The 16,786-nt window shown below is 50.2% G+C and overlaps 40 non-coding genes and 7 pseudogenes across 40 annotated transcripts; all 47 read right to left on the reverse strand.

Annotated features, from left to right (window-relative positions):
• Positions 1–40: 40 nt before the first annotated feature.
• Positions 41–159, reverse strand: LOC128478244 (5S ribosomal RNA). The gene has a single exon (XR_008349174.1). It is a non-coding gene; the product is annotated as a 5S ribosomal RNA (ribosomal RNA).
• A 227-nt stretch (positions 160–386) lies between these two features.
• On the reverse strand, positions 387–505 carry LOC128476641 (5S ribosomal RNA). The gene has a single exon (XR_008347644.1). It is a non-coding gene; the product is annotated as a 5S ribosomal RNA (ribosomal RNA).
• Positions 506–751: 246 nt separating this feature from the next.
• Positions 752–870, reverse strand: LOC128479487 (5S ribosomal RNA). Its single transcript, XR_008350359.1, has one exon. It is a non-coding gene; the product is annotated as a 5S ribosomal RNA (ribosomal RNA).
• A 216-nt stretch (positions 871–1,086) lies between these two features.
• On the reverse strand, positions 1,087–1,205 carry LOC128478929 (5S ribosomal RNA). The gene has a single exon (XR_008349826.1). It is a non-coding gene; the product is annotated as a 5S ribosomal RNA (ribosomal RNA).
• A 215-nt stretch (positions 1,206–1,420) lies between these two features.
• Positions 1,421–1,539, reverse strand: LOC128476900 (5S ribosomal RNA). Its single transcript, XR_008347891.1, has one exon. It is a non-coding gene; the product is annotated as a 5S ribosomal RNA (ribosomal RNA).
• Positions 1,540–1,770: 231 nt separating this feature from the next.
• Positions 1,771–1,889, reverse strand: LOC128477202 (5S ribosomal RNA). The gene has a single exon (XR_008348184.1). It is a non-coding gene; the product is annotated as a 5S ribosomal RNA (ribosomal RNA).
• A 237-nt stretch (positions 1,890–2,126) lies between these two features.
• LOC128479331 (5S ribosomal RNA) lies at positions 2,127–2,245 on the reverse strand. The gene has a single exon (XR_008350215.1). It is a non-coding gene; the product is annotated as a 5S ribosomal RNA (ribosomal RNA).
• Positions 2,246–2,460: 215 nt separating this feature from the next.
• On the reverse strand, positions 2,461–2,579 carry LOC128478256 (5S ribosomal RNA). Its single transcript, XR_008349185.1, has one exon. It is a non-coding gene; the product is annotated as a 5S ribosomal RNA (ribosomal RNA).
• Positions 2,580–2,834: 255 nt separating this feature from the next.
• Positions 2,835–2,953, reverse strand: LOC128476820 (5S ribosomal RNA). The gene has a single exon (XR_008347814.1). It is a non-coding gene; the product is annotated as a 5S ribosomal RNA (ribosomal RNA).
• Positions 2,954–3,168: 215 nt separating this feature from the next.
• LOC128478807 (5S ribosomal RNA) lies at positions 3,169–3,287 on the reverse strand. Its single transcript, XR_008349708.1, has one exon. It is a non-coding gene; the product is annotated as a 5S ribosomal RNA (ribosomal RNA).
• A 233-nt stretch (positions 3,288–3,520) lies between these two features.
• On the reverse strand, positions 3,521–3,639 carry LOC128478788 (5S ribosomal RNA). Its single transcript, XR_008349690.1, has one exon. It is a non-coding gene; the product is annotated as a 5S ribosomal RNA (ribosomal RNA).
• A 254-nt stretch (positions 3,640–3,893) lies between these two features.
• Positions 3,894–4,012, reverse strand: LOC128477267 (5S ribosomal RNA). Its single transcript, XR_008348248.1, has one exon. It is a non-coding gene; the product is annotated as a 5S ribosomal RNA (ribosomal RNA).
• Positions 4,013–4,252: 240 nt separating this feature from the next.
• On the reverse strand, positions 4,253–4,361 carry LOC128480199 (uncharacterized; annotated as a pseudogene).
• Positions 4,362–4,579: 218 nt separating this feature from the next.
• LOC128479754 (uncharacterized) lies at positions 4,580–4,688 on the reverse strand (annotated as a pseudogene).
• Positions 4,689–5,041: 353 nt separating this feature from the next.
• On the reverse strand, positions 5,042–5,160 carry LOC128478808 (5S ribosomal RNA). Its single transcript, XR_008349709.1, has one exon. It is a non-coding gene; the product is annotated as a 5S ribosomal RNA (ribosomal RNA).
• A 262-nt stretch (positions 5,161–5,422) lies between these two features.
• On the reverse strand, positions 5,423–5,541 carry LOC128477268 (5S ribosomal RNA). Its single transcript, XR_008348249.1, has one exon. It is a non-coding gene; the product is annotated as a 5S ribosomal RNA (ribosomal RNA).
• A 224-nt stretch (positions 5,542–5,765) lies between these two features.
• LOC128480286 (uncharacterized) lies at positions 5,766–5,874 on the reverse strand (annotated as a pseudogene).
• Positions 5,875–6,210: 336 nt separating this feature from the next.
• On the reverse strand, positions 6,211–6,329 carry LOC128476647 (5S ribosomal RNA). Its single transcript, XR_008347650.1, has one exon. It is a non-coding gene; the product is annotated as a 5S ribosomal RNA (ribosomal RNA).
• Positions 6,330–6,571: 242 nt separating this feature from the next.
• On the reverse strand, positions 6,572–6,690 carry LOC128476648 (5S ribosomal RNA). The gene has a single exon (XR_008347651.1). It is a non-coding gene; the product is annotated as a 5S ribosomal RNA (ribosomal RNA).
• A 214-nt stretch (positions 6,691–6,904) lies between these two features.
• On the reverse strand, positions 6,905–7,023 carry LOC128479329 (5S ribosomal RNA). Its single transcript, XR_008350213.1, has one exon. It is a non-coding gene; the product is annotated as a 5S ribosomal RNA (ribosomal RNA).
• A 236-nt stretch (positions 7,024–7,259) lies between these two features.
• LOC128477315 (5S ribosomal RNA) lies at positions 7,260–7,378 on the reverse strand. The gene has a single exon (XR_008348295.1). It is a non-coding gene; the product is annotated as a 5S ribosomal RNA (ribosomal RNA).
• Positions 7,379–7,624: 246 nt separating this feature from the next.
• LOC128478268 (5S ribosomal RNA) lies at positions 7,625–7,743 on the reverse strand. Its single transcript, XR_008349196.1, has one exon. It is a non-coding gene; the product is annotated as a 5S ribosomal RNA (ribosomal RNA).
• Positions 7,744–7,967: 224 nt separating this feature from the next.
• LOC128476678 (5S ribosomal RNA) lies at positions 7,968–8,086 on the reverse strand. The gene has a single exon (XR_008347681.1). It is a non-coding gene; the product is annotated as a 5S ribosomal RNA (ribosomal RNA).
• A 255-nt stretch (positions 8,087–8,341) lies between these two features.
• LOC128477278 (5S ribosomal RNA) lies at positions 8,342–8,460 on the reverse strand. Its single transcript, XR_008348259.1, has one exon. It is a non-coding gene; the product is annotated as a 5S ribosomal RNA (ribosomal RNA).
• A 224-nt stretch (positions 8,461–8,684) lies between these two features.
• Positions 8,685–8,803, reverse strand: LOC128478768 (5S ribosomal RNA). Its single transcript, XR_008349671.1, has one exon. It is a non-coding gene; the product is annotated as a 5S ribosomal RNA (ribosomal RNA).
• A 200-nt stretch (positions 8,804–9,003) lies between these two features.
• On the reverse strand, positions 9,004–9,122 carry LOC128478276 (5S ribosomal RNA). Its single transcript, XR_008349204.1, has one exon. It is a non-coding gene; the product is annotated as a 5S ribosomal RNA (ribosomal RNA).
• A 240-nt stretch (positions 9,123–9,362) lies between these two features.
• LOC128478279 (5S ribosomal RNA) lies at positions 9,363–9,481 on the reverse strand. Its single transcript, XR_008349207.1, has one exon. It is a non-coding gene; the product is annotated as a 5S ribosomal RNA (ribosomal RNA).
• A 251-nt stretch (positions 9,482–9,732) lies between these two features.
• On the reverse strand, positions 9,733–9,851 carry LOC128478291 (5S ribosomal RNA). The gene has a single exon (XR_008349218.1). It is a non-coding gene; the product is annotated as a 5S ribosomal RNA (ribosomal RNA).
• Positions 9,852–10,077: 226 nt separating this feature from the next.
• Positions 10,078–10,196, reverse strand: LOC128479193 (5S ribosomal RNA). Its single transcript, XR_008350078.1, has one exon. It is a non-coding gene; the product is annotated as a 5S ribosomal RNA (ribosomal RNA).
• Positions 10,197–10,459: 263 nt separating this feature from the next.
• LOC128476712 (5S ribosomal RNA) lies at positions 10,460–10,578 on the reverse strand. The gene has a single exon (XR_008347713.1). It is a non-coding gene; the product is annotated as a 5S ribosomal RNA (ribosomal RNA).
• A 216-nt stretch (positions 10,579–10,794) lies between these two features.
• LOC128479688 (uncharacterized) lies at positions 10,795–10,903 on the reverse strand (annotated as a pseudogene).
• Positions 10,904–11,224: 321 nt separating this feature from the next.
• LOC128480121 (uncharacterized) lies at positions 11,225–11,333 on the reverse strand (annotated as a pseudogene).
• A 311-nt stretch (positions 11,334–11,644) lies between these two features.
• On the reverse strand, positions 11,645–11,763 carry LOC128478303 (5S ribosomal RNA). Its single transcript, XR_008349229.1, has one exon. It is a non-coding gene; the product is annotated as a 5S ribosomal RNA (ribosomal RNA).
• A 210-nt stretch (positions 11,764–11,973) lies between these two features.
• LOC128478315 (5S ribosomal RNA) lies at positions 11,974–12,092 on the reverse strand. Its single transcript, XR_008349241.1, has one exon. It is a non-coding gene; the product is annotated as a 5S ribosomal RNA (ribosomal RNA).
• Positions 12,093–12,322: 230 nt separating this feature from the next.
• Positions 12,323–12,441, reverse strand: LOC128478810 (5S ribosomal RNA). The gene has a single exon (XR_008349711.1). It is a non-coding gene; the product is annotated as a 5S ribosomal RNA (ribosomal RNA).
• A 256-nt stretch (positions 12,442–12,697) lies between these two features.
• LOC128477269 (5S ribosomal RNA) lies at positions 12,698–12,816 on the reverse strand. The gene has a single exon (XR_008348250.1). It is a non-coding gene; the product is annotated as a 5S ribosomal RNA (ribosomal RNA).
• A 209-nt stretch (positions 12,817–13,025) lies between these two features.
• LOC128479535 (5S ribosomal RNA) lies at positions 13,026–13,144 on the reverse strand. The gene has a single exon (XR_008350405.1). It is a non-coding gene; the product is annotated as a 5S ribosomal RNA (ribosomal RNA).
• Positions 13,145–13,401: 257 nt separating this feature from the next.
• Positions 13,402–13,520, reverse strand: LOC128478078 (5S ribosomal RNA). Its single transcript, XR_008349017.1, has one exon. It is a non-coding gene; the product is annotated as a 5S ribosomal RNA (ribosomal RNA).
• A 218-nt stretch (positions 13,521–13,738) lies between these two features.
• On the reverse strand, positions 13,739–13,857 carry LOC128478143 (5S ribosomal RNA). The gene has a single exon (XR_008349078.1). It is a non-coding gene; the product is annotated as a 5S ribosomal RNA (ribosomal RNA).
• Positions 13,858–14,087: 230 nt separating this feature from the next.
• On the reverse strand, positions 14,088–14,196 carry LOC128480122 (uncharacterized; annotated as a pseudogene).
• Positions 14,197–14,465: 269 nt separating this feature from the next.
• LOC128477078 (5S ribosomal RNA) lies at positions 14,466–14,584 on the reverse strand. Its single transcript, XR_008348065.1, has one exon. It is a non-coding gene; the product is annotated as a 5S ribosomal RNA (ribosomal RNA).
• A 252-nt stretch (positions 14,585–14,836) lies between these two features.
• On the reverse strand, positions 14,837–14,955 carry LOC128478327 (5S ribosomal RNA). Its single transcript, XR_008349252.1, has one exon. It is a non-coding gene; the product is annotated as a 5S ribosomal RNA (ribosomal RNA).
• Positions 14,956–15,200: 245 nt separating this feature from the next.
• LOC128478811 (5S ribosomal RNA) lies at positions 15,201–15,319 on the reverse strand. The gene has a single exon (XR_008349712.1). It is a non-coding gene; the product is annotated as a 5S ribosomal RNA (ribosomal RNA).
• Positions 15,320–15,554: 235 nt separating this feature from the next.
• LOC128480549 (uncharacterized) lies at positions 15,555–15,663 on the reverse strand (annotated as a pseudogene).
• Positions 15,664–15,878: 215 nt separating this feature from the next.
• Positions 15,879–15,997, reverse strand: LOC128479536 (5S ribosomal RNA). The gene has a single exon (XR_008350406.1). It is a non-coding gene; the product is annotated as a 5S ribosomal RNA (ribosomal RNA).
• Positions 15,998–16,239: 242 nt separating this feature from the next.
• On the reverse strand, positions 16,240–16,358 carry LOC128478489 (5S ribosomal RNA). Its single transcript, XR_008349405.1, has one exon. It is a non-coding gene; the product is annotated as a 5S ribosomal RNA (ribosomal RNA).
• Positions 16,359–16,576: 218 nt separating this feature from the next.
• Positions 16,577–16,695, reverse strand: LOC128478144 (5S ribosomal RNA). The gene has a single exon (XR_008349079.1). It is a non-coding gene; the product is annotated as a 5S ribosomal RNA (ribosomal RNA).
• Positions 16,696–16,786: the final 91 nt, after the last annotated feature.

Consider the following 16,786-nt stretch of genomic DNA (forward strand, 5'->3'; position numbering starts at 1 on the left):
ATGGCAAAAAGCTCTCCCCGGACTGTGAGAAAAAATTAAAAGCCTACAACACCTGGTATTCCCAGGCGGTCTCCCATCCAGGTACTAACCAGGCCCAACCCTGCTTAGCTTCCGAGATCAGACGAGATCGGGCGCTTTCAGGGTGGTATGGCCGCAGGTGTGAAAGTTTTTTATTTTACTTCTCTTATTCTGTTGCTGCTGCTGCTGCTGCTGCTGCTGTTGCTGCTGCTGCTGCTGCTGCTGCTGCTTGTCGTCAGACAAAAAGAATTATAAGCCCTGGGACAGGACAGAGAAGGTGAGAAGGTTCAAATAAGGGTTTAAAGCTTTGATGATGAGCAAGAAACACATGGCAAAAAGCTCTCCCCGGACTGTGAGAAAAAATTAAAAGCCTACAACACCTGGTATTCCCAGGCGGTCTCCCATCCAGGTACTAACCAGGCCCAACCCTGCTTAGCTTCCGAGATCAGATGAGATCGGGCGCTTTCAGGGTGGTATGGCCACAGGTGTGAAAGTTTTTTATTTTACTTCTCTTATTCTGCTGCTGCTGCTGCTGCTGCTGCTGCTGCTGCTGCTGCTGCTGCTGCTGCTGCTGCTGCTGCTGCTGCTGCTGCTGCTTGTCGTCAGACAGAAAGAATTATAAGCCCTGGGACAGGACAGAGAAGGTGAGAAGGTTCAAATAAGGGTTTAAAGCTTTGATGATGAGCAAGAAACACATGGCAAAAAGCTCTCCCCGGACTGTGAGAAAAGAAAAAGCCTACAACACCTGGTATTCCCAGGCGGTCTCCCATCCAGGTACTAACCAGGCCCAACCCTGCTTAGCTTCCGAAATCAGACAAGATCAGGCGCTTTCAGGGTGGTATGGCCCCAGGTGTGAAAGCTCTTTATTTTACTTTTCTTATTCTGTTGCTGCTGCTGCTGCTGCTGCTGCTGCTGCTGCTGCTGCTGCTGCTTGTCGTCAGACAGAAAGAATTATAAGCCCTGGGACAGGACAGAGAAGGTGAGAAGGTTCAAATAAGGGTTTAAAGCTTTGATGATGAGCAAGAAACACATGGCAAAAAGCTCTCCCCGGACTGTGAGAAAAGAAAAAGCCTACAACACCTGGTATTCCCAGGCGGTCTCCCATCCAGGTACTAACCAGGCCCAACCCTGCTTAGCTTCCGAGATCAGACGAGATTGGGCGCTTTCAGGGTGGTATTGCTGCAGGTGTGAAAGCTCTTTATTTTACTTTTCTTATTCTGTTGCTGCTGCTGCTGCTGCTGCTGCTGCTGCTGCTGCTGCTGCTTGTCGTCAGACAGAAAGAATTATAAGCCCTGGGACAGGACAGAGAAGGTGAGAAGGTTCAAATAAGGGTTTAAAGCTTTGATGATGAGCAAGAAACACATGGCAAAAAGCTCTCCCCGGACTGTGAGAAAAAATTAAAAGCCTACAACACCTGGTATTCCCAGGCGGTCTCCCATCCAGGTACTAACCAGGCCCAACCCTGCTTAGCTTCCGAGATCAGACGAGATCGGGCGCTTTCAGGGTGGTATGGCCACAGGTGTGAAAGTTTTCTATTTTACTTCTCTTATTCTTCTGCTGCTGCTGCTGCTGCTGCTGCTGCTGCTGCTGCTGCTGCTGCTGCTGCTGCTGCTGCTTGTCGTCAGACAGAAAGAATTATAAGCCCTGGGACAGGACAGAGAAGGTGAGAAGGTTCAAATAAAGGTTTAAAGCTTTGATGATGAGCAAGAAACACATGGCAAAAAGCACTCCCCGGACTGTGAGAAAAGAAAAAGCCTACAACACCTGGTATTCCCAGGCGGTCTCCCATCCAGGTACTAACCAGGCCCAACCCTGCTTAGCTTCCGAGATCAGACGAGATCGGGCACTTTCAGGGTGGTATGGCTGCAGGTGTGAAAGTTTTTTATTTTACTTCTCTTATTCTGTTGCTGCTGCTGCTGCTGCTGCTGCTGCTGCTGCTGCTGCTGCTGCTGCTGCTGCTGCTGCTGCTGCTTGTCGTCAGACAGAAAGAATTATAAGCCCTGGGACAGGACAGAGAAGGTGAGAAGGTTCAAATAAGGGTTTAAAGCTTTGATGATGAGCAAGAAACACATGGCAAAAAGCTCTCCCCGGACTGTGAGACAAGAAAAAGCCTACAACACCTGGTATTCCCAGGCGGTCTCCCATCCAGGTACTAACCAGGCCCAACCCTGCTTAGCTTTCAAGATCAGCCGAGATCGGGCGCTTTCAGGGTGGTATGGCCGCAGGTGTGAAAGTTTTTTATTTTACTTCTCTTATTCTGTTGCTGTTGCTGCTGCTGCTGCTGCTGCTGCTGCTGCTGCTGCTTGTCGTCAGACAGAAAGAATTATAAGCCCTGGGACAGGACAGAGAAGGTGAGAAGGTTCAAATAAGGGTTTAAAGCTTTGATGATGAGCAAGAAACACATGGCAAAAAGCTCTCCCCGGACTGTGAGAAAAAATTAAAAGCCTACAACACCTGGTATTCCCAGGCGGTCTCCCATCCAGGTACTAACCAGGCCCAACCCTGCTTAGCTTCCGAGATCAGACGAGATCGGGCGCTTTCAGGGTGGTATGGCCGCAGGTGTGAAAGTTTTTTATTTTACTTCTCTTATTCTGTTGCTGCTGCTGCTGCTGCTGCTGCTGCTGCTGCTGCTGCTGCTGCTGCTGCTGCTGCTGCTGCTGCTGCTGCTGCTGCTGCTGCTTGTCGTCAGACAGAAAGAATTATAAGCCCTGGGACAGGACAGAGAAGGTGAGAAGGTTCAAATAAGGGTTTAAAGCTTTGATGATGAGCAAGAAACACATGGCAAAAAGCTCTCCCCGGACTGCGAGACAAGAAAAAGCCTACAACACCTGGTATTCCCAGGCGGTCTCCCATCTAGGTACTAACCAGGCCCAACCCTGCTTAGCTTCCGAGATCAGACGAGATCGGGCGCTTTCAGGGTGGTATGGCCGCAGGTGTGAAAGTTTTTTATTTTACTTCTCTTATTCTGTTGCTGCTGCTGCTGCTGCTGCTGCTGCTGCTGCTGCTGCTGCTTGTCGTCAGACAGAAAGAATTATAAGCCCTGGGACAGGACAGAGAAGGTGAGAAGGTTCAAATAAGGGTTTAAAGCTTTGATGATGAGCAAGAAACACATGGCAAAAAGCTCTCCCCGGACTGTGAGAAAAAATTAAAAGCCTACAACACCTGGTATTCCCAGGCGGTCTCCCATCCAGGTACTAACCAGGCCCAACGCTGCTTAGCTTCCGAGATCAGACGAGATCAGGCGCTTTCAGGGTGGTATGGCCGCAGGTGTGAAAGTTTTTTATTTTACTTCTCTTATTCTGTTGCTGCTGCTGCTGCTGCTGCTGCTGCTGCTGCTGCTGCTGCTGCTGCTGCTGCTGCTGCTTGTCGTCAGACAGAAAGAATTATAAGCCCTGGGACAGGACAGAGAAGGTGAGAAGGTTCAAATAAGGGTTTAAAGCTTTGATGATGAGCAAGAAACACATGGCAAAAAGCTCTCCCCGGACTGTGAGAAAAAATTAAAAGCCTACAACACCTGGTATTCCCAGGCGGTCTCCCATCCAGGTACTAACCAGGCCCAACGCTGCTTAGCTTCCGAGATCAGACGAGATCGGGCGCTTTCAGGGTGGTGTGGCCGCAGGAGTGAAAGTTTTTTATTTTACTTCTCTTATTCTGTTGCTGCTGCTGCTGCTGCTGCTGCTGCTGCTGCTGCTGCTGCTGCTGCTGCTGCTGCTGCTGCTGCTGCTGCTGCTGCTGCTTGTCGTCAGACAAAAAGAATTATAAGCCCTGGGACAGGACAGAGAAGGTGAGAAGGTTCAAATAAGGGTTTAAAGCTTTGATGATGAGCAAGAAACACATGGCAAAAAGCTCTCCCCGGACTGTGAGAAAAAATTAAAAGCCTACAACACCTGGTATTCCCAGGCGGTCTCCCATCCAGGTACTAACCAGGCCCAACCCTGCTTAGCTTCCGAGATCAGACGAGATCGGGCGCTTTCAGGGTGGTGTGGCCGCAGGTGTGAAAGTTTTTTATTTTACTTCTCTTATTCTGTTGCTGCTGCTGCTGCTGCTGCTGCTGCTGCTGCTGCTGCTGCTGCTGCTGCTGCTGCTGCTGCTGCTGCTTGTCGTCAGACAAAAAGAATTATAAGCCCTGGGACAGGACAGAGAAGGTGAGAAGGTTCAAATAAGGGTTTAAAGCTTTGATGATGAGCAAGAAACACATGGCAAAAAGCTCTCCCCGGACTGTGAGACAAGAAAAAGCCTACAACACCTGGTATTCCCAGGCGGTCTCCCATCCAGGTACTAACCAGGCCCAACCCTGCTTAGCTTCCGAGATCAGGCGCTTACAGGGTGGTATGGCTGCAGGTGTGAAAGTTTTTTATTTTACTTCTCTTATTCTGTTGCTGCTGCTGCTGCTGCTGCTGCTGCTGCTGCTGCTGCTGCTGCTTGTCGTCAGACAGAAAGAATTATAAGCCCTGGGACAGGACAGAGAAGGTGAGAAGGTTCAAATAAGGGTTTAAAGCTTTGATGATGAGCAAGAAACACATGGCAAAAAGCTCTCCCCGGACTGTGAGAAAAAATTAAAAGCCTACAACACCTGGTATTCCCAGGCGGTCTCCCATCCAGGTACTAACCAGGCCCAACCCTGCTTAGCTTCCGAGATCAGGCGCTTTCAGGGTGGTATGGCCGCAGGTGTGAAAGTTTTTCATTTTACTTCTCTTATTCTGCTGCTGCTGCTGCTGCTGCTGCTGCTGCTGCTGCTGCTGCTGCTGCTGCTGCTGCTGCTGCTGCTGCTGCTGCTGCTGCTGCTGCTGCTGCTGCTGCTGCTGCTGCTGCTGCTGCTGCTGCTGCTGCTGCTGCTGCTGCTGCTGCTGCTGCTGCTGCTGCTGCTGCTGCTGCTGCTGCTGCTTGTCGTCAGACAAAAAGAATTATAAGCCCTGGGACAGGACAGAGAAGGTGAGAAGGTTCAAATAAGGGTTTAAAGCTTTGATGATGAGCAAGAAACACATGGCAAAAAGCTCTCCCCGGACTGTGAGAAAAAATTAAAAGCCTACAACACCTGGTATTCCCAGGCGGTCTCCCATCCAGGTACTAACCAGGCCCAACGCTGCTTAGCTTCCGAGATCAGACGAGATCAGGCGCTTTCAGGGTGGTATGGCCGCAGGTGTGAAAGTTTTTTATTTTACTTCTCTTATTCTGTTGCTGCTGCTGCTGCTGCTGCTGCTGCTGCTGCTGCTGCTGCTGCTGCTGCTGCTGCTGCTGCTGCTGCTGCTGCTGCTGCTGCTGCTGCTGTCGTCAGACAGAAAGAATTATAAGCCCTGGGACAGGACAGAGAAGGTGAGAAGGTTCAAATAAGGGTTTAAAGCTTTGATGATGAGCAAGAAACACATGGCAAAAAGCTCTCCCCGGACTGTGAGAAAAAATTAAAAGCCTACAACACCTGGTATTCCCAGGCGGTCTCCCATCCAGGTACTAACCAGGCCCAACCCTGCTTAGCTTCCGAGATCAGACGAGATCGGGCGCTTTCAGGGTGGTGTGGCCGCAGGTGTGAAAGTTTTTTATTTTACTTCTCTTATTCTGTTGCTGCTGCTGCTGCTGCTGCTGCTGCTGCTGCTGCTGCTGCTGCTGCTGCTTGTCGTCAGACAAAAAGAATTATAAGCCCTGGGACAGGACAGAGAAGGTGAGAAGGTTCAAATAAGGGTTTAAAGCTTTGATGATGAGCAAGAAACACATGGCAAAAAGCTCTCCCCGGACTGTGAGAAAAAATTAAAAGCCTACAACACCTGGTATTCCCAGGCGGTCTCCCATACAGGTACTAACCAGGCCCAACCCTGCTTAGCTTCCGAGATCAGGCGCTTTCAGGGTGGTATGGCCGCAGGTGTGAAAGTTTTTTATTTTACTTCTCTTATTCTGTTGCTGCTGCTGCTGTTGCTGCTGCTGCTGTTGCTGCTGCTGCTGTTGCTGCTGCTGCTGTTGCTGCTGCTGCTGTTGCTGCTGCTGCTGTTGCTGCTGCTGCTGTTGCTGCTGCTGCTGTTGCTGCTGCTGCTGTTGCTGCTGCTGCTGTTGCTGCTGCTGCTGCTTGTCGTCAGACAGAAAGAATTATAAGCCCTGGGACAGGACAGAGAAGGTGAGAAGGTTCAAATAAGGGTTTAAAGCTTTGATGATGAGCAAGAAACACATGGCAAAAAGCTCTCCCCGGACTGTGAGACAAGAAAAAGCCTACAACACCTGGTATTCCCAGGCGGTCTCCCATCCAGGTACTAACCAGGCCCAACCCTGCTTAGCTTCCGAGATCAGACGAGATCGGGCGCTTTCAGGGTGGTATGGCTGCAGGTGTGAAAGTTTTTTATTTTACTTCTCTTATTCTGTTGCTGCTGCTGCTGCTGCTGCTGCTGCTGCTGCTGCTGCTGCTGCTGCTGCTGCTGCTGCTGCTGCTGCTTGTCGTCAGACAGAAAGAATTATAAGCCCTGGGACAGGACAGAGAAGGTGAGAAGGTTCAAATAAGGGTTTAAAGCTTTGATGATGAGCAAGAAACACATGGCAAAAAGCTCTCCCCGGACTGTGAGAAAAAATTAAAAGCCTACAACACCTGGTATTCCCAGGCGGTCTCCCATCCAGGTACTAACCAGGCCCAACCCTGCTTAGCTTCCGAGATCAGACGAGATCGGGCGCTTTCAGGGTGGTATGGCTGCAGGTGTGAAAGTTTTTATTTTACTTCTCTTATTCTGTTGCTGCTGCTGCTGCTGCTGCTGCTGCTGCTGCTGCTGCTGCTTGTCGTCAGACAGAAAGAATTATAAGCCCTGGGACAGGACAGAGAAGGTGAGAAGGTTCAAATAAGGGTTTAAAGCTTTGATGATGAGCAAGAAACACATGGCAAAAAGCTCTCCCCGGACTGTGAGAAAAAATTAAAAGCCTACAACACCTGGTATTCCCAGGCGGTCTCCCATCCAGGTACTAACCAGGCCCAAATCTGCTTAGCTTCCGAGATCAGACGAGATCGGGCGCTTTCAGGGTGGTGTGGCCGCAGGTGTGAAAGTTTTTTATTTTACTTCTCTTATTCTGTTGCTGCTGCTGCTGCTGCTGCTGCTGCTGCTGCTGCTGCTGCTGCTGCTGCTGCTGCTGCTGCTTGTCGTCAGACAAAAAGAATTATAAGCCCTGGGACAGGACAGAGAAGGTGAGAAGGTTCAAATAAGGGTTTAAAGCTTTGATGATGAGCAAGAAACACATGGCAAAAAGCTCTCCCCGGACTGTGAGAAAAAATTAAAAGCCTACAACACCTGGTATTCCCAGGCGGTCTCCCATACAGGTACTAACCAGGCCCAACCCTGCTTAGCTTCCGAGATCAGACGAGATCGGGCGCTTTCAGGGTGGTATGGCCGCAGGTGTGAAAGTTTTTTATTTTACTTCTCTTATTCTGCTGCTGCTGCTGCTGCTGCTGCTGCTGCTGCTGCTGCTGCTGCTGCTGCTGCTGCTGCTGCTGCTGCTGCTGCTGCTTGTCGTCAGACAGAAAGAATTATAAGCCCTGGGACAGGACAGAGAAGGTGAGAAGGTTCAAATAAGGGTTTAAAGCTTTGATGATGAGCAAGAAACACATGGCAAAAAGCTCTCCCCGGACTGTGAGACAAGAAAAAGCCTACAACACCTGGTATTCCCAGGCGGTCTCCCATCCAGGTACTAACCAGGCCCAACCCTGCTTAGCTTCCGAGATCAGACGAGATCGGGCGCTTTCAGGGTGGTATGGCCGCAGGTGTGAAAGTTTTTTATTTTACTTCTCTTATTCTGTTGCTGCTGCTGCTGCTGCTGCTGCTGCTGCTGCTGCTGCTGCTGCTGCTGCTTGTCGTCAGACAAAAAGAATTATAAGCCCTGGGACAGGACAGAGAAGGTGAGAAGGTTCAAATAAGGGTTTAAAGCTTTGATGATGAGCAAGAAACACATGGCAAAAAGCTCTCCCCGGACTGTGAGAAAAAATTAAAAGCCTACAACACCAGGAATTCCCAGGCGGTCTCCCATCCAGGTACTAACCAGGCCCAACCCTGCTTAGCTTCCGAGATCAGACGAGATCGGGCGCTTTCAGGGTGGTATGGCCGCAGGTGTGAAAGTTTTTTATTTTACTTCTCTTATTCTGTTGCTGCTGCTGCTGCTGCTGCTGCTGCTGCTGCTGCTGCTGCTGCTGCTGCTGCTGCTGCTGCTGCTGCTGCTGCTGCTGCTGCTTGTCGTCAGACAGAAAGAATTATAAGCCCTGGGACAGGACAGAGAAGGTGAGAAGGTTCAAATAAGGGTTTAAAGCTTTGATGATGAGCAAGAAACACATGGCAAAAAGCTCTCCCCGGACTGTGAGACAAGAAAAAGCCTACAACACCTGGTATTCCCAGGCGGTCGCCCATCCAGGTACTAACCAGGCCCAACCCTGCTTAGCTTCCGAGATCAGACGAGATCGGGCACTTTCAGGGTGGTATGGCCGCAGGTGTGAAAGTTTTTTATTTTACTTCTCTTATTCTGTTGCTGCTGCTGCTGCTGCTGCTGCTGCTGCTGCTGCTGCTGCTGCTGCTGCTTGTCGTCAGACAGAAAGAATTATAAGCCCTGGGACAGGACAGAGAAGGTGAGAAGGTTCAAGTAAGGGTTTAAAGCTTTGATGATGAGCAAGAAACACATGGCAAAAAGCTCTCCCCGGACTGTGAGAAAAAATTAAAAGCCTACAACACCTGGTATTCCCAGGCGGTCTCCCATCCAGGTACTAACCAGGCCCAACCCTGCTTAGCTTCCGAGATCAGACAAGATCAGGCGCTTTCAGGGTGGTATGGCTGCAGGTGTGAAAGCTTTTTATTTTACTTCTCTTATTCTGTTGCTGCTGCTGCTGCTGCTGCTGCTGCTTGTCGTCAGACAAAAAGAATTATAAGCCCTGGGACAGGACAGAGAAGGTGAGAAGGTTCAAATAAGGGTTTAAAGCTTTGATGATGAGCAAGAAACACATGGCAAAAAGCTCTCCCCGGACTGTGAGAAAAAATTAAAAGCCTACAACACCTGGTATTCCCAGGCGGTCTCCCATACAGGTACTAACCAGGCCCAACCCTGCTTAGCTTCCGAGATCAGACGAGATCAGGCGCTTTCAGGGTGGTATGGCCGCAGGAGTGAAAGTTTTTTATTTTACTTCTCTTATTCTGTTGCTGCTGCTGCTGCTGCTGCTGCTGCTGCTGCTGCTGCTGCTGCTGCTGCTGCTGCTGCTGCTGCTGCTTGTCGTCAGACAGAAAGAATTATAAGCCCTGGGACAGGACAGAGAAGGTGAGAAGGTTCAAATAAGGGTTTAAAGCTTTGATGATGAGCAAGAAACACATGGCAAAAAGCTCTCCCCGGACTGTGAGACAAGAAAAAGCCTACAACACCTGGTATTCCCAGGCGGTCTCCCATCCAGGTACTAACCAGGCCCAACCCTGCTTAGCTTCCGAGATCAGACGAGATCGGGCGCTTTCAGGGTGGTATGGCCGCAGGTGTGAAAGTTTTTTATTTTACTTCTCTTATTCTGTTGCTGTTGCTGCTGCTGCTGCTGCTGCTGCTGCTGCTGCTGCTGCTGCTGCTGCTGCTGCTGCTGCTGCTGCTGCTGCTTGTCGTCAGACAGAAAGAATTATAAGCCCTGGGACAGGACAGAGAAGGTGAGAAGGTTCAAATAAGGGTTTAAAGCTTTGATGATGAGCAAGAAACACATGGCAAAAAGCTCTCCCCGGACTGTGAGAAAAAATTAAAAGCCTACAACACCTGGTATTCCCAGGCGGTCTCCCATCCAGGTACTAACCAGGCCCAACCCTGCTTAGCTTCCGAGATCAGACGAGATCGGGCGCTTTCAGGGTGGTATGGCCGCAGGTGTGAAAGTTTTTATTTTACTTCTCTTATTCTGTTGCTGCTGCTGCTGCTGCTGCTGCTGCTGCTGCTGCTGCTGCTGCTGCTGCTGCTTGTCGTCAGACAGAAAGAATTATAAGCCCTGGGACAGGACAGAGAAGGTGAGAAGGTTCAAATAAGGGTTTAAAGCTTTGATGATGAGCAAGAAACACATGGCAAAAAGCTCTCCCCGGACTGTGAGAAAAAATTAAAAGCCTACAACACCTGGTATTCCCAGGCGGTCTCCCATCCAGGTACTAACCAGGCCCAACCCTGCTTAGCTTCCGAGATCAGACAAGATCGGGCGCTTTCAGGGTGGTATGGCCTCAGGTGTGAAAGTTTTTATTTTACTTCTCTGATTCTGCTGCTGCTGCTGCTGCTGCTGCTGCTGCTGCTGCTGCTGCTGCTGCTGCTGCTGCTGCTGCTGCTGCTGCTGCTGCTGCTGCTGCTGCTGCTGCTTGTCGTCAGACAGAAAGAATTATAAGCCCTGGGACAGGACAGAGAAGGTGAGAAGGTTCAAATAAGGGTTTAAAGCTTTGATGATGAGCAAGAAACACATGGCAAAAAGCTCTCCCCGGACTGTGAGACAAGGAAAAGCCTACAACACCTGGTATTCCCACGCGGTCTCCCATCCAGGTACTAACCAGGCCCAACCCTGCTTAGCTTCCGAGATCAGACGAGATCGGGCGCTTTCAGGGTGGTATGGCCGCAGGTGTGGGAAGGGGTCCCAGGCGGTTATTTTACTTCTCTTATTCTGTTGCTGCTGCTGCTGCTGCTGCTGCTGCTGCTGCTTGTCGTCAGACAGAAAGAATTATAAGCCCTGGGACAGGACAGAGAAGGTGAGAAGGTTCAAATAAGGGTTTAAAGCTTTGATGATGAGCAAGAAACACATGGCAAAAAGCTCTCCCCGGACTGTGAGAAAAAATTAAAAGCCTGCAACACCTGGTATTCCCAGGCGGTCTCCCATCCAGGTACTAACCAGGCCCAACCCTGCTTAGCTTCCGAAATCAGGCGCTTTCAGGGTGGTATGGCCGCAGGTGTGAAAGTTTTTTATTTTACTTCTCTTATTCTGTTGCTGCTGCTGCTGCTGCTGCTGCTGCTGCTGCTGCTGCTGCTGCTGCTGCTGCTGCTGCTGCTGCTGCTGCTGCTGCTGCTGCTGCTGCTGCTGCTGCTGCTGCTGCTGCTGCTGCTGCTGCTGCTGCTGCTGCTGCTGCTGCTGCTGCTTGTCGTCAGACAGAAAGAATTATAAGCCCTGGGACAGGACAGAGAAGGTGAGAAGGTTCAAATAAGGGTTTAAAGCTTTGATGATGAGCAAGAAACACATGGCAAAAAGCTCTCCCCGGACTGTGAGACAAGAAAAAGCCTACAACACCTGGTATTCCCAGGCGGTCCCCCATCCAGGTACTAACCAGGCCCAACCCTGCTTAGCTTCCGAGATCAGGCGCTTTCAGGGTGGTATGGCCGCAGGTGTGAAAGTTTTTTATTTTACTTCTCTTATTCTGCTGCTGCTGCTGCTGCTGCTGCTGCTGCTGCTGCTGCTGCTGCTGCTGCTGCTGCTGCTGCTGCTGCTGCTGCTGCTGCTGCTGCTGCTGCTGCTGCTGCTGCTGCTGCTGCTGCTGCTGCTGCTGCTGCTGCTGCTGCTTGTCGTCAGACAAAAAGAATTATAAGCCCTGGGACAGGACAGAGAAGGTGAGAAGGTTCAAATAAGGGTTTAAAGCTTTGATGATGAGCAAGAAACACATGGCAAAAAGCTCTCCCCGGACTGTGAGAAAAAATTAAAAGCCTACAACACCTGGTATTCCCAGGCGGTCTCCCATCCAGGTACTAACCAGGCCCAACCCTGCTTAGCTTCCGAGATCAGACGAGATCGGGCGCTTTCAGGGTGGTATGGCCGCAGGTGTGAAAGTTTTTTATTTTACTTCTCTTATTCTGCTGCTGCTGCTGCTGCTGCTGCTGCTGCTGCTGCTGCTGCTTGTCGTCAGACAGAAAGAATTATAAGCCCTGAGACAGGACAGAGAAGGTGAGAAGGTTCAAATAAGGGTTTAAAGCTTTGATGATGAGCAAGAAACACATGGCAAAAAGCTCTCCCCGGACTGTGAGACAAGAAAAAGCCTACAACACCTGGTATTCCCAGGCGGTCTCCCATCCAGGTACTAACCAGGCCCAACCCTGCTTAGCTTCCGAGATCAGACGAGATCGGGCGCTTTCAGGGTGGTATGGCCGCAGGTGTGAAAGTTTTTTATTTTACTTCTCTTATTCTGCTGCTGCTGCTGCTGCTGCTGCTGCTGCTGCTGCTGCTGCTGCTGCTGCTGCTGCTGCTTGTCGTCAGACAGAAAGAATTATAAGCCCTGGGACAGGACAGAGAAGGTGAGAAGGTTCAAATAAGGGTTTAAAGCTTTGATGATGAGCAAGAAACACATGGCAAAAAGCTCTCCCCGGACTGTGAGAAAAAATTAAAAGCCTACAACACCTGGTATTCCCAGGCGGTCTCCCATCCAGGTACTAACCAGGCCCAACGCTGCTTAGCTTCCGAGATCAGACGAGATCAGGCGCTTTCAGGGTGGTATGGCCGCAGGTGTGAAAGTTTTTTATTTTACTTCTCTTATTCTGTTGCTGCTGCTGCTGCTGCTGCTGCTGCTGCTGCTGCTGCTGCTGCTGCTGCTGCTGCTGCTGCTGCTGCTGCTGCTGCTGCTGCTTGTCGTCAGACAGAAAGAATTATAAGCCCTGGGACAGGACAGAGAAGGTGAGAAGGTTCAAATAAGGGTTTAAAGCTTTGATGATGAGCAAGAAACACATGGCAAAAAGCTCTCCCCGGATGTGAGAAAAAATTAAAAGCCTACAACACCTGGTATTCCCAGGCGGTCTCCCATCCAGGTACTAACCAGGCCCAACCCTGCTTAGCTTCCGAGATCAGACGAGATCGGGCGCTTTCAGGGTGGTGTGGCCGCAGGTGTGAAAGTTTTTTATTTTACTTCTCTTATTCTGTTGCTGCTGCTGCTGCTGCTGCTGCTGCTGCTGCTGCTTGTCGTCAGACAAAAAGAATTATAAGCCCTGGGACAGGACAGAGAAGGTGAGAAGGTTCAAATAAGGGTTTAAAGCTTTGATGATGAGCAAGAAACACATGGCAAAAAGCTCTCCCCGGACTGTGAGAAAAAATTAAAAGCCTACAACACCTGGTATTCCCAGGCGGTCTCCCATACAGGTACTAACCAGGCCCAACCCTGCGTAGCTTCCAAGATCAGACGAGATCGGGCGCTTTCAGGGTGGTATGGCAGCAGGTGTGAAAGTTTTTTATTTTACTTCTCTTATTCTGTTGCTGTTGCTGCTGCTGCTGCTGCTGCTGCTGCTGCTGCTGCTGCTGCTGCTGCTGCTGCTGCTGCTGCTGCTGCTGCTGCTGCTTGTCGTCAGACAGAAAGAATTATAAGCCCTGGGACAGGACAGAGAAGGTGAGAAGGTTCAAATAAGGGTTTAAAGCTTTGATGATGAGCAAGAAACACATGGCAAAAAGCTCTCCCCGGACTGTGAGAAAAAATTAAAAGCCTACAACACCTGGTATTCCCAGGCGGTCTCCCATCCAGGTACTAACCAGGCCCAACCCTGCTTAGTTTCCGAGATCAGACGAGATCGGGCGCTTTCAGGGTGGTATGGCCGCAGGTGTGAAAGTTTTTTATTTTACTTCTCTTATTCTGTTGCTGTTGCTGCTGCTGCTGCTGCTGCTGCTGCTGCTGCTGCTGCTTGTCGTCAGACAGAAAGAATTATAAGCCCTGGGACAGGACAGAGAAGGTGAGAAGGTTCAAATAAGGGTTTAAAGCTTTGATGATGAGCAAGAAACACATGGCAAAAAGCTCTCCCCGGACTGTGAGAAAAAATTAAAAGCCTACAACACCTGGTATTCCCAGGCGGTCTCCCATCCAGGTACTAACCAGGCCCAACGCTGCTTAGCTTCCGAGATCAGACGAGATCGGGCGCTTTCAGGGTGGTATGGCCGCAGGTGTGTAAGTTTTTTATTTTACTTCTCTTATTCTGTTGCTGCTGCTGCTGCTGCTGCTGCTGCTGCTGCTGCTGCTGCTGCTGCTGCTGCTGCTTGTCGTCAGACAGAAAGAATTATAAGCCCTGGGACAGGACAGAGAAGGTGAGAAGGTTCAAATAAGGGTTTAAAGCTTTGATGATGAGCAAGAAACACATGGCAAAAAGCTCTCCCCGGACTGTGAGAAAAAATTAAAAGCCTACAACACCTGGTATTCCCAGGCGGTCCCCCATCCAGGTACTAACCAGGCCCAACCCTGCTTAGCTTCCGAGATCAGGCGCTTTCAGGGTGGTATGGCCGCAGGTGTGAAAGTTTTTTATTTTACTTCTCTTATTCTGTTGCTGCTGCTGCTGCTGCTGCTGCTGCTGCTGCTGCTGCTGCTGCTGCTGCTGCTGCTGCTGCTGCTGCTGCTGCTGCTGCTGCTGCTGCTGCTGCTTGTCGTCAGACAGAAAGAATTATAAGCCCTGGGACAGGACAGAGAAGGTGAGAAGGTTCAAATAAGGGTTTAAAGCTTTGATGATGAGCAAGAAACACATGGCAAAAAGCTCTCCCCGGACTGTGAGAAAAAATTAAAAGCCTGCAACACCTGGTATTCCCAGGCGGTCTCCCATCCAGGTACTAACCAGGCCCAACCCTGCTTAGCTTCCGAGATCAGACGAGATCGGGCGCTTTCAGGGTGGTATGGCCGTAGGTGTGAAAGTTGTTTATTTTACTTCTCTTATTCTGTTGCTGCTGCTGCTGCTGCTGCTGCTGCTGCTGCTGCTGCTGCTGCTGCTGCTGCTGCTGCTGCTGCTGCTGCTGCTGCTGCTTGTCGTCAGACAGAAAGAATTATAAGCCCTGAGACAGGACAGAGAAGGTGAGAAGGTTCAAATAAGGGTTTAAAGCTTTGATGATGAGCAAGAAACACATGGCAAAAAGCTCTCCCCGGACTGTGAGACAAGAAAAAGCCTACAACACCTGGTATTCCCAGGCGGTCTCCCATCCAGGTACTAACCAGGCCCAACCCTGCTTAGCTTCCGAGATCAGACGAGATCGGGCGCTTTCAGGGTGGTATGGCCGCAGGTGTGAAAGTTTTTTATTTTACTTCTCTTATTCTGCTGCTGCTGCTGCTGCTGCTGCTGCTGCTGCTGCTGCTGCTGCTGCTGCTGCTGCTGCTGCTGCTGCTGCTGCTTGTCGTCAGACAGAAAGAATTATAAGCCCTGGGACAGGACAGAGAAGGTGAGAAGGTTCAAATAAGGGTTTAAAGCTTTGATGATGAGCAAGAAACACATGGCAAAAAGCTCTCCCCGGACTGTGAGAAAAAATTAAAAGCCTACAACACCTGGTATTCCCAGGCGGTCTCCCATCCAGGTACTAACCAGGCCCAACGCTGCTTAGCTTCCGAGATCAGACGAGATCAGGCGCTTTCAGGGTGGTATGGCCGCAGGTGTGAAAGTTTTTTATTTTACTTCTCTTATTCTGTTGCTGCTGCTGCTGCTGCTGCTGCTGCTGCTGCTGCTGCTGCTGCTGCTGCTGCTGCTGCTGCTTGTCGTCAGACAGAAAGAATTATAAGCCCTGGGACAGGACAGAGAAGGTGAGAAGGTTCAAATAAGGGTTTAAAGCTTTGATGATGAGCAAGAAACACATGGCAAAAAGCTCTCCCCGGATGTGAGAAAAAATTAAAAGCCTACAACACCTGGTATTCCCAGGCGGTCTCCCATCCAGGTACTAACCAGGCCCAACCCTGCTTAGCTTCCGAGATCAGACGCTTTCAGGGTGGTGTGGCCGCAGGTGTGAAAGTTTTTTATTTTACTTCTCTTATTCTGTTGCTGCTGCTGCTGCTGCTGCTGCTGCTGCTGCTGCTGCTGCTTGTCGTCAGACAAAAAGAATTATAAGCCCTGGGACAGGACAGAGAAGGTGAGAAGGTTCAAATAAGGGTTTAAAGCTTTGATGATGAGCAAGAAACACATGGCAAAAAGCTCTCCCCGGACTGTGAGAAAAAATTAAAAGCCTACAACACCTGGTATTCCCAGGCGGTCTCCCATACAGGTACTAACCAGGCCCAACCCTGCGTAGCTTCCAAGATCAGACGAGATCGGGCGCTTTCAGGGTGGTATGGCAGCAGGTGTGAAAGTTTTTTATTTTACTTCTCTTATTCTGTTGCTGTTGCTGCTGCTGCTGCTGCTGCTGCTGCTGCTGCTGCTGCTGCTGCTGCTGCTGCTGCTGCTGCTTGTCGTCAGACAGAAAGAATTATAAGCCCTGGGACAGGACAGAGAAGGTGAGAAGGTTCAAATAAGGGTTTAAAGCTTTGATGATGAGCAAGAAACACATGGCAAAAAGCTCTCCCCGGACTGTGAGAAAAAATTAAAAGCCTACAACACCTGGTATTCCCAGGCGGTCTCCCATCCAGGTACTAACCAGGCCCAACCCTGCTTAGTTTCCGAGATCAGACGAGATCGGGCGCTTTCAGGGTGGTATGGCCGCAGATGTGAAAGTTTTTTATTTTACTTCTCTTATTCTGTTGCTGTTGCTGCTGCTGCTGCTGCTGCTGCTGCTGCTGCTGCTGCTTGTCGTCAGACAGAAAGAATTATAAGCCCTGGGACAGGACAGAGAAGGTGAGAAGGTTCAAATAAGGGTTTAAAGCTTTGATGATGAGCAAGAAACACATGGCAAAAAGCTCTCCCCGGACTGTGAGAAAAAATTAAAAGCCTACAACACCTGGTATTCCCAGGCGGTCTCCCATCCAGGTACTAACCAGGCCCAACGCTGCTTAGCTTCCGAGATCAGACGAGATCGGGCGCTTTCAGGGTGGTATGGCCGCAGGTGTGTAAGTTTTTTATTTTACTTCTCTTATTCTGTTGCTGCTGCTGCTGCTGCTGCTGCTGCTGCTGCTGCTGCTGCTGCTGCTGCTGCTGC

The sequence above is a fragment of the Spea bombifrons genome, chromosome 2, assembly GCF_027358695.1.
Source record: "Spea bombifrons isolate aSpeBom1 chromosome 2, aSpeBom1.2.pri, whole genome shotgun sequence".
Classification (NCBI taxonomy): domain Eukaryota; kingdom Metazoa; phylum Chordata; class Amphibia; order Anura; family Pelobatidae; genus Spea; species Spea bombifrons.